Source organism: Chiloscyllium punctatum, chromosome 12, assembly GCF_047496795.1.
Source record: "Chiloscyllium punctatum isolate Juve2018m chromosome 12, sChiPun1.3, whole genome shotgun sequence".
Taxonomy (NCBI): Eukaryota; Metazoa; Chordata; class Chondrichthyes; order Orectolobiformes; family Hemiscylliidae; genus Chiloscyllium; species Chiloscyllium punctatum.
In genome coordinates, this window is record NC_092750.1 from 21,042,922 (window position 1) to 21,048,921 (window position 6,000).

General features: G+C 43.2%; 3 non-coding genes across 3 annotated transcripts; 2 read left to right on the forward strand and 1 right to left on the reverse strand.

The window, feature by feature from the left end:
- Window positions 1–914: 914 nt before the first annotated feature.
- Window positions 915–986, forward strand: trnap-ugg (transfer RNA proline (anticodon UGG)). The gene has a single exon. It is a non-coding gene; the product is annotated as a tRNA-Pro (tRNA).
- A 175-nt stretch (window positions 987–1,161) lies between these two features.
- On the forward strand, window positions 1,162–1,233 carry trnap-ugg (transfer RNA proline (anticodon UGG)). Its single transcript has one exon. It is a non-coding gene; the product is annotated as a tRNA-Pro (tRNA).
- A 194-nt stretch (window positions 1,234–1,427) lies between these two features.
- trnap-ugg (transfer RNA proline (anticodon UGG)) lies at window positions 1,428–1,499 on the reverse strand. The gene has a single exon. It is a non-coding gene; the product is annotated as a tRNA-Pro (tRNA).
- Window positions 1,500–6,000: the final 4,501 nt, after the last annotated feature.

Here is a 6,000-nt window from a genome sequence, read left to right on the forward strand (position 1 = left end):
TCCAGCTCAGTTATTGCCTCCTTGACTTGTCCGACCTGCCTATCTTCTTTTCCACCTATCCACTCCACCCTCTCCTCCTTGACCTATCACCTTCATCTCCTCCCCCACTCACCCATTGTACTCTATGCTACTCTCTCCCCACCCCACCCTCCTCTAGCTTATCTCTCCATGCTTCAGGCTCACTGCCTTTATTCCTGATGAAGGGCTTTTGCCCGAAACGTTGATTTCACTGCTCGTTGGATGCTGCCCGAACTGCTGTGCTCTTCCAGCACCACTAATCCAGTATTTGATTTTCAGCATCTGCAGTCATTGTTTTTACCTTTATGACTCCCTATTACCTATCCACCATCTATAAGACATAAGTTGGAAGTGTGATGGGGTACTCTCTGCTTGACTGATCTGAAGATTGCTCAAAAAGCTCACTGCCATCTGCACAGCAACTCGATACAATATGAAACACACTGCCGAAGAATGTGTTGAAGCAAGATTTTGTGGAAGCCTTCAAAAGCGGCTTGGACCATTATCTAAAGAGAAAGATAATATTGGTGAAGAAGTCTGCAGGAAAAGACAGGTGTTCTTGCATCATGCAAGCAAGCACTAACACATAGACTGAATGGTCTCCTTATGTGCTGTAGCCATTCTATGATAATATTCATTCCAGGAGTATTTAATTTTTAATTATTCCTTTACTCTCTTATTTTTGCATCATTCACCCACAGTTGAGAATAGGGAACTAGAAAAAAAAATTCTCGTTGGCATTCTCTATGCTTCAATAAATCTTGAGACTGTTGTCATTAAAATGCAGTTGGGGAATGGCAGCAGTGCAGTGAAATAAAAATAGAAAAAACAGAATGTTGAAACAATTTGAAATCTCCATATAGATCATCCCATTTCTCCACAATACAGTCAGGAATGGCTCGTTGGTCTAGGGGTATGATTCTCGCTTTGGGTGCGAGAGGTCCCGGGTTCAAATCCCGGACGAGCCCTGTTTTTTTCTTTTCCGGGAAAATGTCGGTATGTCGGTAACTGCGACCCAGCCAGAATCGAGGGATCAGGAAATCACCCTCAGAGACCACAGAAGATAAAAGAAAACGAATCCTTTCCCAAATTGTGAAATTGACTTCATATAAAGTAGTACTTTTGCATTGCATCTATCCAAGTGGCTCGTTGGTCTAGGGGTATGATTCTCGCTTTGGGTGCGAGAGGTCCCGGGTTCAAATCCCGGACGAGCCCTTCCTTTTCCGTAAATCTGGGAGATTTAGTTCAGACACACTTTCTTTTCCTTTTAACAGTGCGGATGTTAGCAGTAACGCGAAGATTCTGAACATTCATTCTCATATCTCAGCCGAATTTACGCGAAAGAGCAGCAAAAATATCAAAAGTCTCCCCCCATTTCAGAACAAGACCAATCACAGGAAACTAAAACAGGGCTCGTCCGGGATTTGAACCCGGGACCTCTCGCACCCAAAGCGAGAATCATACCCCTAGACCAACGAGCCGCCCTCTACAGCTGTGTTGTAACTGGTTATATAAAGTCAATTCTGTCTTAGTAACTTTTTGATTTTCGGATTTCCGCCAGTCCCCTGAACCGACCGCGCTGCCACTGAATATCTGGAAATCTCGTCTGACATTCACTTCAAACATCATTTTGCTGACTCCCCCGTTAATTAGGACCAGAAGTGTTTTACCAGAAGTAAAGTGAAGCATGTAATTACAAAAGTAAAGGACAGGCAGAAGAGTGAGTCCATGCCCTGAGAGATGAGCCTGGGTTTACTGCAGTCCCAGTAAATGAAGCTCTCAGGCAGAATCAGTCTCACCCGGTAATACACCGCATATTCCAACAGGGGGCGTCCGGCTGCAAATTGCAACATTTCATTCAAACTAAAAAGGTCTGAAATGAAACAGGTCTTACACACTGACTGACTGTAATTAACTTAGCACCATCTTAAACCACTAACAGGACTTCCTGCCGTGAGTTTAAACCCCCTTGAAATCAACAACAGCAAAAAAAAACAATTTTCCCTGATTCATTTTCTGTTTCATTTAGTAGGAGCAAATTACTGCAGATGATGTTTTCAGTGTCCTGTTTCACTTAATCAGATTCACTTTCGAAAGACCAAGGGTGTCCCAGCTCCTTCAAAGCAAATGCAAATTCCAGCGAAGCGATTGGGAGCTCTGCATCTGAGACAGCAGATGAACCAGGAGAGTCTCCAGTCTTCCCGCTGAGCAGCTCCATCATTAAACGCAGCAGTCTGGATATTTTTAACCAACCTGCTCAGAGATGTTATTACACAATTCTGGAGCAGGTGGGACTTGAACCCGTGTTGTGTAACTAATGGAAACCCAGGAGAAATTAAGACTCCCTTCCTTGAGCAACTGGGTCAGCAAGGTCGAAAAAACGTTAAATATTCACACGGGGGTTGTTTTGCTGAGCTGTGGTCACCCGGGCAGCTGAACGAAGAGCAACCAGGGAAGGAATAGGTTACCATGAGTCAGAAGAAGGGAGACAAGTAGAGTCCAGATTGTATCTCACTCGAGAATTTTTTGTTTCAATGGGTAAATATGAATGGTGATTCCCGCAGACACAGCTCAGCTACACAAAGTGGGATCAAACAGAGGGGAAGAGCTACAGAGGGAGGAGACTCAGTAGTGAGGGGTACAAACAGGCTTTTCTGTGGATGCAGAAATACTTCCCTCTGTTACCTCCGGAGGCTTGGTCATGGATGTCGCTGAAAGGCTGCAAGCGTTCTGAAGGGAAGGCTGGACACTCACCCAAGCCTCATTCCTGATGAAGGGCTCTTGCCCGAAACATTGATTCTCCTGCTCCTCGGATGCTGCCTGACCTCCTGTGCTTTTCCAGCACCACACTCTCGAGTCAGAGGTCGCGGTTCACATTAGTACTAACAACATAGATAGAAAAAGGAACCAAGTTCTGCAACAAGAATTTAGGGAATTAGGCAGTCGATTGAACAACGGGACTTTAAAGGTTGCAATCTCTGAATTACTTCCAGTGCCGGGTGCTCATAAGTGTAGGCACAGGACGACTGAATTTGTGGCTTATTTTTAATGCAGGAGGAAGGACTGTAAATTCAGAGATCATTGGGTGGGACCTGTACATATCCAACAGTTTATAGCTTACCCACAATGGGTCAATGAACCTCGTGGAGTTTACTAATGATGTTGGTGGGGTTTTAAACTGATTTAGCAGGGAAATGGGACAGGGAATGTAGGTGCAATAGTGGGTGATAGACAGACAAATGTTAAAAAAAAACAAGTGGTCTGGCAGGCAGAGAATTTTGTTGATAGTCAAATTAACATAGAAGGGAGCTCAGCAAAGTTGGATGGCATTTATGGTAATGCAAGGAGTCTTGTGAGTAAATCAGATGAGATGAGGATGCTGATTAAAGCAATTGGATATACCATCACAACTGTCATAGAGACACGGCTGAGGGAGGGGCAGGATTGTCAGCTCAATATTTTGGGATACAAAATAAGTTGAGGCAGGGTAAAAGAGGAGCTGCAACAAGGAGGTCTGATATATTAGAAGCTTCATCAATTGAGGCTATATAGATAGAACTTAGAAATATAAAGAGGGAAATCACATTTCTGGGTGTGTGCTATAGACTCTCAAACAGACTCTCAAACTATAGGAGCAGGATTAGACATTTGGCATCTCTGCTCCGCCATTTGGTTATAATTCATATGTTTCTCAACTCCATTCTCCTGCCTTCTCCCCATAACCCTTGATTCTCTTATTAATCAAGAACCTATCTCTGTCTCAAATACACTTCATGATTTGGCTCCACAGCCTCCTGCAGTAATGAGTTCAACAGATTAACCACCCTCTGTCTGAAGCCATTCCCCCTCATGTTCTAACGGGTCATCTCTTCAATCTGAGGCTGTGCCCTCAGGTCCTAGTCTCTTCTACTATTGGAAACATCATCTCCACCTCCACTCTATCCAGGTTTGTCAGTGTTGTGTAGGTTTCGATCAGATTCCCCCTCACCCTATAAACTCCATTGAGTACAGACTTAGAGTCCTCCTATGACAAGCCCTTCATCCTGGAATCATTTTTGTGAATGTCCTCAGGACACCTCCAATGCCAGCATATCTTCCCTCCATATCGGGTCCAAAACTGCTCACATAATTCCAAATGAGGTATGACCAAAGCCTCAGTTGTACATCTCTGCTCTTGTATTCTCGCCCTCTTGAAATGAATGCTAACATTGCATTTGCCTTTCTAACTACTGACTGAACTTGCAACTCCAGCTTGACCTTATCCAGTTACCTTATCCATTCCCCTCATGATTTTGCAAACCTCTGGCTCTGATACTCCAGAGAAAAAAGCTCCAGTCTTTTCAGCCTCCTTCTGCAGCTCAAATTCTCCAGTTCTGGCAACATCCTTGTCAATCCTTTCTGCACACTCTCAAGTTTTACAACATTCTTCAGACTTCTGAAGCCTTTGCCTGTTTAGAAAATAGTCTGTGCCCCTATTCTTCCTAGCAAAATGTATAACCTCACATTTCCCCACATTGTATTCTATCTGCCACTTCTTTGCCCAATCTCCTCGCCGGTCCAAGTCCTTTCTGCAACCTCCTTGCTTCCTCAGCACTACCTGTCCCTCCACCTATCTTTGTGTCATCTGCAAACTTAGTAACATTTCCCTCAGTTCTTTTATCCAGATTATTAATGTATAGTGTGAATAGTTGTGGTCCCAACACTGATATAGTGCCTGCAGACCTCCACTAGTCACTAGCCATCCTGAAAAAGACCCCTTTATCCCATTCTCTGTCTTCTACTGGTCATCCAAACCTCTGTCCATGTGACTACCTTGCTCCTAATACCATGGGAGAAATGTAAGCAGATTTCAGAAAAGAATAATAATAGTTGTGGATTTAACTTCCCTAGACTAAGTGTGGAAGGCTTAGAGGGCAAGAAATTCTTAAAATGTATCCAACAGAACTTTATAAGCCAGCATGTCGAAAGTCTTACAAGAGACAGGCAGTGCTGGAACTAATGAAGACAACTGAGTTGTAGAAGTGTTAATGAGAAAGCATTTCAGTGACCCTAATTCAGTCAGACTTAAGGTCATCCGGGAAAAGGCTAAAGATAGACAAGAAATAAAGGTCTTGAATTGTGGAAGACCAGCTATAATATAAGACAGGATATGACTACTCATAGGAAAACCTACATCAGAGTTCTGGAAATTTGCCAGAAAAAGAAATAATAAAAGTGTGGGGCCCAACATGTTCCTGTAAAGGTAGAGAGTGGCTTCAAAGATTCCAGAGAACTCTGGATATTGAGGAATGCGCCAGATTTGACCAGGAAAAACAGGAAAGTTTCTGGTAGATACCATTGGCTCAGAACATCACAAGCCTAAAGGGGTATAAAAAGTGTAGTAGTTGACATAAAACAAAATTGGAAATTGAAAAGGAGCCAAGGGAGAATAAAGAAAATTCCAAAGGCATTCTGAAAATACATTGGGAAGCAGGAAAAGAGTCAGCCCCTTTCACAACTGGAGTAGAGAATCATGGGTGGAGCTGACGTAGCTGAGGTTTTAACTGAATACTTTATGGGAATCAGAAACTCATTGCCTGAAAGGGTGTTGAGTTGAAAATTCTGCTAACATTTAAGCTGTATTGAGATATTCACTTGTGCTGCCATAGTGGCAGGAATTATTGGACAAAATCTGGAAAATGGGATTAGTGTCGTCAGAGATTTGGTAACTGGTCCAGATATTATGGGTTGAATGAGCTCTTTCTGTGCTCTAAATGTCAATAAGCTGAACTACTGAGTGAAGATTGGCTCTCCTTAATTGGGGCAAGATAGGACCTCACAGTGTTTGGGGGATGTATTAGCATGGATTGAGGATTGGGTAGTACACGAAAGATAGATTTGCGATGAATGTGCCTTTTCGGTTCGGAAAGACATAGAACATAGAACATAGAAAGGTACAGCACATCACAGGCCCTTTGGAACACAATGCTGTGCCGAGGATTA